Source organism: Camelus bactrianus, chromosome 8, assembly GCF_048773025.1.
Source record: "Camelus bactrianus isolate YW-2024 breed Bactrian camel chromosome 8, ASM4877302v1, whole genome shotgun sequence".
NCBI classification, from domain to species: domain Eukaryota; kingdom Metazoa; phylum Chordata; class Mammalia; order Artiodactyla; family Camelidae; genus Camelus; species Camelus bactrianus.
The window spans coordinates 89,964,763-89,977,042 of record NC_133546.1 but is presented as its reverse complement, the minus strand read 5'-3'; the positions used below and the strand labels follow the sequence as shown (position 1 = coordinate 89,977,042).

The following is a 12,280-nucleotide window of genomic DNA, read 5'->3' as shown; positions in this document are numbered from 1 at the left end:
CAGGAGTAACTATACGCGCGCGTGCGTGCATGCATGTGTGTGTGTGTGTGTGTGTGTGTGTGTGCGCGCGCCTGTGCGCGCACGTGTGTTGAGGTGGGGGCCTAAAAGAGGGTGAGGATTCTTTTCATCGAGGTCTGTTTGTACAGAATTCTCTCCTTCTCCGCTTTACACTGTGAAGGAAAAGCCCAGCTGGGCTAACAAGCTAAGTCGCAAATCTAAGTGTAACAAGTGTCGGATTACTGATCTGAGTTCTGCTGGGCTAACTCGTAAATCTAAATTAATAAGTGCCGGTTTGCTGATTCCCTGTTCATATTTTGCTAGCCAGCTGGATTTTCAAAGAGACATATCTGGCCTTGAAATGTTGGTTTGCTGCCTCACTGCCTCTACTTTCGTGATAATGATGTTGCTAAAGCTATTGCGTGCCTATTGGCCAAATACCCCAAGCTGGTACTTAACCCTATAAAACCTCATGTGCACGTCTTGGAGGTGCTCAAGGCTTAGGAGCAGAAGCCCCTCTGAGCCCGCCGGCGTAATAAATCTGAGTACTCCAACCCTCCGAGTGGTGCTTGTTTCTTGGCTGGCCTGTCATTTCCATAACAGCACCGTTGACAATAAGAACGTCACTCTCGTTCCGGCATAAAGAAGACATCTGGGGAGGGTGGGGTGGGGGGTGGGGTGTAGATCTATGTTATGTCCTGATTCCAGGAAGGAAAGGGGCAAGGGTCGGCGTGCCCTTCTTTCTGGGGTATCTGTCTGTTCGCTTTTGGTGTTCGGCTGGTTTGGTTATTTCAGCTTTCTGTTTGGTTCCTTTCACAGATCCAGTGGCTCAAAACAGCATTCTGATTTTCTTTTCTCCTGGGGTTTGGTTTTTGATAGGTAGAGGGACAGGGCCCACGCAGGGGTGGGCCTGGGGGGTCACTGTGCCGGAGAAAGGGAGGCGGCTGTGGTGAAATCATCGAGCAGAGGGGATTTCTACGAGAGGGACTCTCCGAAGTGAATGGGGTCCAAGGAGATCAGCAGGGTTTCTGTGTGCTCGTTTGGTTTTGTTCGTGCGTGTGTTTGTTTTTTCTGGACGAGGCCAAAGAACTCTTCAGGTGGAGGTGTGTGTCCAAAGGGTCTGACAGGATGGGAGGATGCGGGGCGAGTCAGTCCATGTGCCCAGAAAGAGAGAGAATCTGTCATAGCTGAGACTCAGGCCTTTTTCAGACCTAGGCCCAGAGAGCAGTTCGGCTCCGAGCATTCACGGAGAAGTTCGCCGCCACCTCAGTCCTGTCCCCCACCCCCGCCCTCCCCCACGCCTCAGCCCCCAGTGAAGGAGGAATCATGAAGTGGCCGCACTTAGGCTAAGCCAATTTTTGGCTTTATGCTTACTGCTTGCTTTTAGAACGATCAGCAAACTCGACTGACCAGACACCGCTCCCAGCTCCAGGCCCACTGTTAAAAACAGCTAAAGTTGTCGATTCTAACTGTTTGATTTGACCTTCCTCTGATCGTTCAACTTGACAATCATGTTTGGCGTCTGAGTCTTTCCCCAGGAAGGGAGTCACGGGAGGATAAGCTCAGGAGAACGACCAGCCCCCTCCCACCCCCCACCCCCCACCCCGAGTTCCTCCGTGGCGCTGGTGCCGCCGGGTGAGTCTGACCAGATAAAGAAGGTCACGGGCTGATGACCTACTAGACCACCAGGAGGTCCCATGTTACCAGACACTCATCCAGATTTAGGAGGAAGTTTCATCAGAGACCCTTGTTGATCATGAGCACCTTTTGTGCTCCCGCCTGTTGTGATTCCCTTTCATGCTCCAACCTGTTCGTCCACAGAAGCATGAAACCCCAACCCCAAGACGGGTTCACAGTTTGGAGGGCACTAGCCTGCTGTGAGTCCCCTTTGCCCAGCAAAGCAATCAAGCTGCCTCTTTTCTTCTAAACTCTAAGACCCTGTCTCTGGGTTATTTGGCTCGTCAGGGACGGGGTGGGGGAGGGCGATCTTTCGGCAACACCCGCAGAAGTTTCCCTGAGTGGCAGGAACCAGCGTGGCCCTCAGGCCTCAGCCCCGCAGGCAGGCAGGCAGGCAGGCAGAGTTGGAGCGACCGTTGGTCCCGCCCCCGCCCGCGCACCACCACCCCCCGCCCCCGCCGCTGCTTCCGCCGCCGCCCCCGCCGCCGCTTCTGCCGCCGCCGCCGCCGCCGCCGCCGCCGCCTCCCAGGCCTTCTCCACCGATCGGTCCCAAATCGACTGACTGTCTCCTGGAAGCGGGGGCGGGGACGTCAGGAGGATCCATTCGGCAGGGCCTCGTTCAATCGCTTCATTCAAATGCAGAAAGCTCTGTGCTCAGGTCAGAGCCTTTGACTTGGCCTCCGGCTCCTCTCTGTTGAACGGCTTTTGTTCTTTGGTTTCAATTTCCCCACCCTTAGGCCACCCCGTCCCAACTGCACGGAGGGAGGCGGGAGGGAGGGGGAGAATCTCGCCTGGTCTCAGGCCAAAGGAGTCCCCTCCTTTTCCTAATCTGGGTAAACCCCACTACACCGTTTGAGAATCATGGAAGGGCATGGAAGCAGACCTCTGACTTGATAGATTCCTCTGGGATGGGAGACTTTAAAAAAACAAAATTCTTTTTCCCCTGCTTCCAGGGAGGCAGAAAGGAGGGCCAGAGTGTTCCTCTTGCCTCGGGCAGTTCTTTGTTTGTTTCTTTCTTTCTTTTGTTAAATCATTTTTTTTTTCCTTTTTTTCTTCCAGTTTTATTGAGACAGAGTTGACATACAGCAGTGTATACTTTTGGGGGGGGCGGGGAGAGGAATTCGATTTTATGTATTTATTTTTGACCGGAGGTACTGGGGATTAAACCCAGGACCTTGTGCTTGCTTGCCAAGCACACACTCTACCACTGACCTATACCCTCCCCCTTGGCCAGTTGTGAAGTCCCTTTCATTCAGCATAGTCCATCGGGCACATTTTGGGGCAGCCTACTCTGGACCCCAACATTTCCCTATTCTGTAACTTCCCTGGAAGTTTTACACATTAAAAGCTGGGCTGTTGACTGTGCGTGTGCGTCCATGCGTGCGTGGGTGCGTGCGTGCGTCTGAGCGTGCATGCGTGCGTGTGGTGTGGGGGCAGGAGGGAGGGAATAGTTTCCTAGAGGGCCTGCGTTTCATGGACCCAGTTTCTTAGTTCTGAGAACAGGTCTGTTCAAGGAAACAGTTGTAGTATCTCGTCTCAGGAGGCGGTGGTGTCGATGGGCTTCTGAAGCTAGGCCTAGGGAGCAAGCAGTCAGGTATCGCCTAAGAGGCACTTGTGTGGAAAACCAAAGTACAGCACAAAGGTTAATCATTGGAGCAGATGAGAAACCAGATTCAGGGCCGGGAGTAGGGGGTCAGTCTGGTAGGAGATTTCCACACATCGGGGTCATCGAAACGGCTCGAGCAGTATGAAATGCCTCTGATGATGTCCTGGGGTGTTCGGCTCAACTCTCTGAGCGGCTCCTCCAAAAACAGGCCCTAGGATGGTTTCCACAGGAGCTGTTGTGGCCATTTCTCTGACGTTTACCTCCCGTTGCCCAGCTTCAGTCTGCAGGGCTTCAGGAGACGGAGCATTTTAGTACTCAATGATGCCAAGACAAAAGGGTGAGAGAAAATGGGAAACGTTCGTGGAGATGGTCCTAGGCAGATAGTGGAGGCAACTAGAAGACTTTCAGTCTCCGGGCCGGCTTTCAGGTTGAGACAAAAACCCTAAGGCAAGCGCTTGCTGCCACAGCACATCGACTAACACGGGAACCATCCAGAGAAGATCAGCACGGCCCCTGAACGTGGACGACACACACACATACGTGAAGCGTTCCGTAGCTTTAGTGATGTCAGTCACCCAGAGAAAGACAGATATCCTATGCCATCACTTCTAGGTGGGATCTGAAAGTAAGTCAAGACACCCATCCATACATAAATAACTCCATTTTAAAAAGACTCCAAGGAACCTATTTACAAACCAGAAACAGACTGGACTCGCAGACATGGAAAAGAAACCAATGGTTAACACAGGGGACAGGGTAGGGTGGAGGAACGGGGGAGGGCAGAGGGATAAATCAGGAGTTTGGGATTAGCAGATATAAACCACCCTATACAAACTAGGTACACAAGTAGGTCCTACTGTCTAGCACAGGGAACTATGTTCAATAGCTTGTAATAACCTATCCTGAAAAAGTATACGTGTGTGTGTGTGTGTGTGTGTGTGTGTGTGTGTGTGTGAATAAGTGAATCACTATGCCGTACGTCATAAATGAACACAACATTGTAAGTCAACTATACTTCCATTGACAGAGAGTTCCTACAATAAACAGGCAGGCAGGCAGGCAGGCAGGCAGACAGACACAGACACAGACACAGACACAGACACAGACACACACACACACACACACACACACACACACACACGCCCCACAGACACAGGGGAACCCTAAGGAAAACGAGTAGCACTAGTATCTCTTATCCATGCATGTCTATCCCAGTTTAATGGAAACCTAAGTTTTTGCCTCCAAGTCAATGATGCTAATAACTCTGCTGCCAAGAATAGAAAAATCCTCACGGAGGATTTCTGAATCCCAGAAGGGTCAGGGAGGGAGAAAAAGAGAAAGGGTTCCATTCTGCTGACAGAGGTATGATAGTTACCATGTGGGTGTCCGCCTCTAAAAGGAAAGGAAGGGGAAAAAACAAAAGTTTATTTTCCCTTGTATCTGAAAAGAAAAAAATTTAAAACTCAATCCTCTTGGAGACAAGAAGTCGTACACACCTCATGTCACTGATTCTCCTCCTCCACCTCCTCCTCCTCCTTCCTCTACTTCTTCTTCTAGTCTATACCTCCCATGGATTCTGACGACCTTGCCTGATGATGGCGGGTGATGGGGGCAGAGATCGATCCTTCTGAGAAGTAAGTTGGCAAGCGCTTTAGTGAAGCCTCGTAGGATTTACCCAGTGAAGCGAGTGCCTTCGTCCCTGGAGGCTGCGGAAAGTATGTCCCCAAGTCACATACGCATGTGTTTGTCTTTTGTTGTCGTCGTTGTTGTTGTTGTTGGTGGTGGTGGTGGTGGTGTGTGTGTGTTTGTTTGTTTATTTGTTTGTTTGTTTGTTTGTTTGTAGCAGTGTCCTGGCCATGCTGATGGCATCAGGCTTGCAGCGGGGGAAGGAAGGCTTCAACCCCTTTGGAAGTCATACCTACCATCCCAAGAACGTCTGGATGACCCCTACTATGTGGCAGTTGAATGGGGGCCAGTTACTGGGGTTCAGCGGGTCCAGAGAGAGGAGGTCTGAGGCCTCTGGGGACAAAAAGTTTGTACGTATGTATGTATGTATGTATGGCCAGTTGACTGTTTTTGCGGTCCTATAGGAATCTTCCTGCCCCTGTCTATTGAACAATGGGAGTCATCTTCCAAGTGCCCTGACACCAGACACCACGGTGGGTGAAGGAATGCGGGTGGGGTGGGGGTGGGTGGGGGAGGTCATCCAGGGAGCTGGGAGAAACCGAGCACGTCCGTGGGTCGGTGGGTCGGCCTGTCGGATGGTCGCCATGCTGGGTTTCCCCTAACCCAGGCCATTTGCCGAATGGACAGAACAGACTGGGGCCACGTGTGCCACCCACCCTCTTTCCGGAGGCTGTGGTCCACTGTGTTTGCATGAAAGTCAGTGAAGGAGGCATCTCCTCGGGACTCGGTTCCGTCCCTTTCACGAGAGCCTCCACTTTGGATGACAGCCAGCCAGCCAGCCAGCCAGCCCTCGATGCCAGGGCAGTAGACGACTGCCAGGAATATCCCATCCTTTCTGGAACCCTGAGTGTACCCACCTGTACAGACACAAGGCTGAAGAATACATGACGTTCCTTCCTAGTTGACAGCACTCCCCATGTCACTGAAACAGTGTCCAGTACGCTGACGTCATCTCCTCCCTCTCCCACACCCCCGCACGCGCACAAACACGCGCGCGCGCGTGCGCGCACACGCACACACACACTCTGTCTGTCTGTCTGTCTGTCTGTCTGTCTGTCTGTCTGTCTGTCTTCTAAGGATGGAGAAGAGTTTGCTGAGCTATTTCGGGTGCCCTCTCATCCTAGTTCCTATCTCCAAGTTGGTTCAAAGTCCAAAAGGCGGTCAAGCACTTAATCAGATAGGTCCCTCGTAAAGAATGCCTCCCACATCACGACGACAGGCTTCTTAGGCCAGCCGAGAAGCTCCTTCAGTTCTGCGCCCATCTTGGCTCTAAGTTGATATCAGTCTGTTACGGAAATGACAGGCCAGCCAAGAAACAAGCACCACTCTGAGGGTTGGACTACTCAGATTTATTACGCCGGCGGGCTCAGAGGGGCTTCTGCTCCGAAGCTCTGAGCACCTCCAAGACGTGCACATGAGGTTTCATAGGGTTAATTACAAATATGGGTCTATTCGCCAATAAGACTCAAACAACAAAAAGCAAAGGATCAGTACACTGGAGCTTATCAATTTGGAACAGATCACGTTACTGACACTTGTTGAGCTTGGATTTACGAGTTAGCTTGTTAGCCCAGTAAACTGACACTAAACTTCAGATTTACGAGTTAGCCCAGCAGAACTTAGATCAGTAAACGGACACTTATCACACTTAGATTTGTGACTTTAGCTTGTTAGCCCAGCTGGGCTTTTCCTTTACAAGTCCTCCAGGATCCAAGAAAGCCACGTTGGAAAACAAGTGGTGATTCTGATGGGACAGGAGATCAGTCATTTGGGGGCGAAGGGTGGGGTAGGGAGACATACCAGCCTGTCTGTCTGTTTTCACCCAGTGTGGGAGCCGTCCCAAAGAGATAACTCGAGAAGAGAGAAACAGGGAGTTGACAAAGAACACGTGCAGTGGCGTGCCCTCCCCCCCCACCCCAGGAGAAGGCCAAGCCAGAAGTCCCTCCGGATGGCGGGCTCCGGACTCCAGCTTCCAGGGGAAGCGATTTTTTTTTTCCTCCCCATTTCAGGCCCGGAAGAAGAGGGAGAGGCAGAGTGTCCTTCTCGGGCATCCGCTGTTTCTGAAGCACGCTTGTTGCCAAAAGATCGGCCCCCGTCCCCGACGAGCCCAAGAATCCAGAGACAAGGTCTTGGAGCTTAGAAGCAAAGAGGCCATTTTATCACTCTGCCGGGCAAAGGGGATTCACAGCAGGCTAGCGTCTTCAAAACTGTGTACCCACCTTGGGGATGGAGTGGGTGGGGTGGTTCTAGAGCCATAGCTCAAACAATCGGGCATCGATCACCATCCACAGAATCGTTTTCTCATCAGAAGACTCAGAATGTTGTCACGATGCCTCCAGGTGACCCATTCTATAGAGGCTGGTGGTTAGATCTCGTTATCTCATAAGCACTCAAGGTGTGGCCTTCTTGGTCACTCAGGCTATTTTGTCAGGTCATTAGTCCCGTGACCGACCTTCTCCTCGGAGAAAGACTCAGAGACCCAGCATGATGATGACTTTCAATGAGTGAAATACAGTAGAAACAGTAAGATCGATAGCTTCCAGTTTCAACAACAGGCCTGGAACCGTGAGCAGCAACCAGTCAGTCAGGACAGTTGACCGTTTTCAGGGCGAGCATAAGAAACCGAATGACACCCCCCCCAGCAAATGAATGAGTGAATGAATGAATGAATGACCTAATGATCCTCCCCTCCCCCCCCGCCAAAAAAAGAAGAAGCAATCCGTTAGCCTAATTCCGGCCATTTTATTCATCCTCCTTCACCCTGAAGCCCCAGTCACCCACGTGCCACAGTGGTCTGTTTTCTGGTTTCCTCCACCACCCCACCCCCCACCAACCACCACCCCGCCAACATCCCCCCATGCCCAACCACAGCCCCAAGTGTGGGACTGGACGGGGGTGCAGGGGGCTGAGGGGGCGGCAATGGCGGCTTGAGGTGAGGGTGGGGAGTGTTCCGCCCAGGTCGTATAGGAAGCTCAAACACAGCTGCAGTACGAGACAAGATGGTAGATTTCTGTGAGTCCTCCCTCCTCTTAAAATCCGTCCTAAGGAGGAGACAGACAGAAAGAGAAACATCACCCTCACTCCCAACGCCTCCTGCGCCCTCGATGCGCCCCAAAACAACAAGAAAAACAAAAACAAACACGACCACAAATAAGTCGCTATCCCTGGGGAAGAAGGATTCGATGGCATGGGGATATCATTCTAAAATTCATTCCCTCTTCATCACATTTCATGGAAACCGATTGCAATCTATGAGGCCCTGTGAAGGTAGGGGTTGGGGGGGTAGGGAGGAGGGAGGGAAGTGAAGGGGGAGAGAGAGAGAGAGAGAGAGAGAGAGAGAGAGAGAGAGAGAGCGAGCAGAGGAGAGGAGGGATAAAAGGGGAGAGGACAGGAAAGGAGAGGAGGGAAAAGAGGGGAGGGGAGGGGAAATGAGAAGAGGCGAGGGGAGAGGAGAAGAGGGAGAGGAGAGGAGTGGAGGGGAGAAGAGAGGAGTGGAGGGGTGAGGGGGAAGGGGGGAGAACAGGGAAGAGGAGAGGAGGGGAGAGGAGAGGAAAGAGAGACAAGGGAGACAGACAGACACGCATGCGCGCGCGTGCGTGCACACACACAGAATAGCGAAATGGAGAGAGAGGCAGAGAGAGAGAGAGAGAGAGAGAGAGAGAGAGAGAGAGAGAGAGAGAGAGAGGCAGAGAGAGAGAGAGAGAGAGAGAGAGACAGACAGACAGACAGACAGACAGACAGACAGACAGACACGGATCTAGGTCAGGGATACTACACATGGGTATTCTTCTGAGTGATTTTATGTGTTTTCTCAATCGCCACCTCTATGGAGATAAAAATCGCTCCCATAAGATGAAGGGAGTCCTTCTGCCACCGCCCGCGGCCCCGCCCACCAGCACCGCTTGTGTTTGTCAGGGATTCCAAGCCAAAGCACGTGGAGGAGCGGGAGAGCTTCCTGGCAGCCCAAGGAGGAGGAAAGTCCGGCAGCATGAGAGAGGTGGTTGGCACGGGGAAGCTGGAGGCCGGCTGAAGAGAAGATGGGTGAGGGGGCAGGGAGGAGGGTTTCCCAAGTTGGAGAGCCAAGACGAGGGAGGGGAGCTGTCGGTGGCTGCGTTCTGACCCCGACCCCAACCCTGACTGGAGCGGATCCCTGAAAGGAGGCGGTTCGGGCTCTCTGGCCGAGAACGCCCCTCTCTTCCTCTTTGTGCAGAAACACCTTCCGCGGACAGAGAAAGTCCATCCCGAGACCCTCGTCGGAAGAGTCCTTTCCAGACCCATCACGATCCTCCTGGGCCAAGGGGTCCAGGGGATGGGGCGGGGCCTCCATTCGATCCGTCTTCCGTCCGTCCGTCCATCCACAAGATCTTGAACATCCATGTAGGATTCTGGATGGTAGCAGTTTTCCAGGATCCTCGAAATCCTTGTAAGTCCTCTCCTGGCAGATTCGACCCCTAGGTCGTACCGCGCAGCACAGGGCACTAGATTCAGTCCCTCGGGACGAGGGTTCCTGAAAAAGACCAGGAAAAAGAAGAACAGAATCACTATGGTGTGCACCAGCCAGAAACCAGCACCACCTTGTCACTCTAACAGACTTGCAAAAGGCGGGGTAGGGAGAGAAAGTCATAGGATGGCTACCATCCCTCCCACCCCCACCCCACACGCCAAGCCCCAGACCATCGTCATCCCTGCTCCCCCTCCCCTCCCCTTTCCTCTCCCTTCCCCCTCCCCCTCCCCTCCATCGACGCCCGCCTCCCGCTTGTACCCCACTCCTCTGAACCCAGCACCACCCACCCCAGCCTGGACGGGCTCGGCTCAGATCGGCTCAGCTCGGCTCGGCTCGGCCCGGCCCGGCCCGGCCCGGCCGTCCGGTCGACTTCTTCGCAGGGTCTAAAATAGCGCCCGGCCGACAGGAAGGTGGCACATGGCACATGGCAGGGGAGCGAGCGGGACGGTTCGGGATCTCTGGGTGGCAGGGACACGCGGCCGGACAACCAGGAGCACGGACGGCCTGGCGTGCGTTTCTCCGCTCGTGGGGGCCTCGACCAGAGACCGTGGTACGGGGAACGGGGACACACACACACCACACACACACACACACACACACCACACACACACACACACACACACACACACCACACACACCACACAGGCACAGACACACAGACACACAGACACAGACACAGACACAGACACAGACACACACACACACACACACACACACACACACACACACACACACACACACACACACACCCCTTCACCCCCACCCCCAAACCTCTGACAGCTTTCGTTTGTTTTCGGCCGACCGTCCCTCGATGAGGTACGAGTGCCTTGGCTGGGGCTGGGGGGGGGGGTGGAGTTCCTCCCTCCACAACGACCCCACACAGGCTCTGTTCTGGTCACCCGAGTCCTCTTCCAAGTCAGACCACAGGCCTCCATCAACCGGCGCGAGCACTCGGGGAAACAGTCACCATCCTCATCGCTCCGCTCCACCTCTACACGTGAAGAACTGTTCCCAGCCCACGCCACTCCACCCCACCCCACGCCCCGATGCCACCCACCGCAGTGGAGAGAAACGAGACGAATCCACAGACGTGCATCAATCCGATGAAGAAAACGACGGCCCTATTCCAAGGAAGCATGGATATCTAGGTAGGAGATTCATCGAGTACTATGGAGGCGGTGGGAAAGGGGGGGGTTGCGGTGGGGAGGGTCTAGAGATCAGGCAGTACAGCCCATGCTTAGCATGCAAAAAATAAAGGTCCAGGGTTCAATCCCCAGCACCTACTCTTCAAAAATAACCCGAGAAGAAGCAAGACGGCGGAGTAGAAGGACGCTCGTAGCTCACCCTCTCCCACAAATACACCAAAACTCACATCGACGGACCCACTCGGCCAATCAGACCACCTGCGGAACTCCGACAGAACACCGCCCTCTTCGAAAGACAAAGACGCCCAAAATCTGGTAGGAGAAAAGGAGAAAAGAAAGAGTCAAAAGCAAAACAGTGCGGGAGGGACCGGCAGAGGAGGAATAGGGCTCGTTCGCCAAACCTCCCCCTCTCCAACGGAGAGGCCGACGGGACGGTGGGGGAGCCTCCGAGTCTCAGATCTGCCCGGAGCGCCCCTTGACCGACCGACCCAAGTGAAACGGGCACAGAGGGTCCCCGCGACACCCAGCCCGAGTCGCAGGCCGGCAGCCGGGGGCCGGGACAGGCCGCACGAGCCGGGCGGAGGACCGTGGCGGCGGCACCACGCGCCGTGGCCGGGAGGGGATACAGAGCAGAACAACCCGCCCCCCCAACTTTCTTTCCATTACGGGGAAAGAAAGGCAAAGCAACACGGCCGGTGTGCCCTGGGGGGAGGGGCGCCGTAGCCTCCATCTCCTCAGACCCGCGGCGCCATCACCGGCCCTTCTCGCGAGAAGAGAGGCGGGGCGCAGCCACAGCCGCCATAGCCCCTGGCGCGCGGCGCGCAGCGCGCGGGCGGGGGCGGGAGCGGGGGCGGGGCCGAGACTCGAATCCGCACCCGGGGGCTCTGCAACCTCCTAGGCAGGACTGAGACTCGTTTTCAGGCTGAGGCAGATATTATATATCTGCCCCGGTACCTCAGAGAACTCGCGCCACCAAGACTAAGAAGGAGCCGAGTTTTGGAACGCAGCAGGGGCGGGGCGGTTCCACGGTCTCCCCCGAGCCCACCTACGGAGAGGAGCGCCGACCCGACCCGAGGCGGAGCACACAGCCGCACAGAGCAGCGGAGCGACCGGCGCCGGGAGAGGGCAGGCGGCCAGCCACCCTCCCTCCTTCCCGGCAGGAACGCAGCATCCGACCGCGGTGCCAGGAGGGGGTGCGATCTACTTGCCCACAGGCACCGAGGGCAGCACAGACGAGGGCGCCGACGGAGGGCCCGCGGAAACAGCAAGCTGAGTTCACGAAACAGGGCGACGACAGAAAGACTTCTCGGTGAAACCGTTAAGAGCGCACCGTCTCCAGGAGAACACATCCTTTTTTTTTTTTTCCTCTTTTTTTTTTTTTTTTTTTCTTTTCCTTTTTCTTTTTTAATCTCTTTTATATCGGTTTTACCTTCTGTTACCTTTTTAACCTTTACTTTTGGACAGTCGTATACGTTTACGGCTTTAATCCCTTTTAAATGTTTCATTTCAAGTCTTTATTATTATTATTTTTAAACATCCACCCCCTTCCCTTTTTCATTCTCTTGGTTTTGATCTCCTGTTACTGGTTATTCACAGGTTTCAAATATTGTTTCTCGATTTTTTTCCTCCTTTTTATTAAGGTTATTAAAAGACGTCTCAACTCGA

The 12,280-nt window shown here is 54.2% G+C and overlaps 2 long non-coding RNA genes and 1 other non-coding gene across 3 annotated transcripts; 2 read left to right on the top strand and 1 right to left on the bottom strand.

Moving 5' to 3' along the window:
* The first annotated feature begins 3,731 nt into the window (after window positions 1-3,731).
* LOC141578535 (U6 spliceosomal RNA) lies at window positions 3,732-3,840 on the top strand. Its single transcript, XR_012508909.1, has one exon. It is a non-coding gene; the product is annotated as a U6 spliceosomal RNA (small nuclear RNA).
* A 3,848-nt stretch (window positions 3,841-7,688) lies between these two features.
* LOC141578426 (uncharacterized) lies at window positions 7,689-10,756 on the bottom strand. Its single transcript, XR_012508822.1, has 2 exons — window positions 9,758-10,756; window positions 7,689-9,473 (listed from the first exon to the last, which is right to left on the bottom strand). It is a non-coding gene; the product is annotated as an uncharacterized LOC141578426 (long non-coding RNA).
* A 34-nt stretch (window positions 10,757-10,790) lies between these two features.
* Window positions 10,791-12,280, top strand: LOC141578425 (uncharacterized). The gene is made up of 2 exons (XR_012508821.1): window positions 10,791-10,930; window positions 11,575-12,280. It is a non-coding gene; the product is annotated as an uncharacterized LOC141578425 (long non-coding RNA).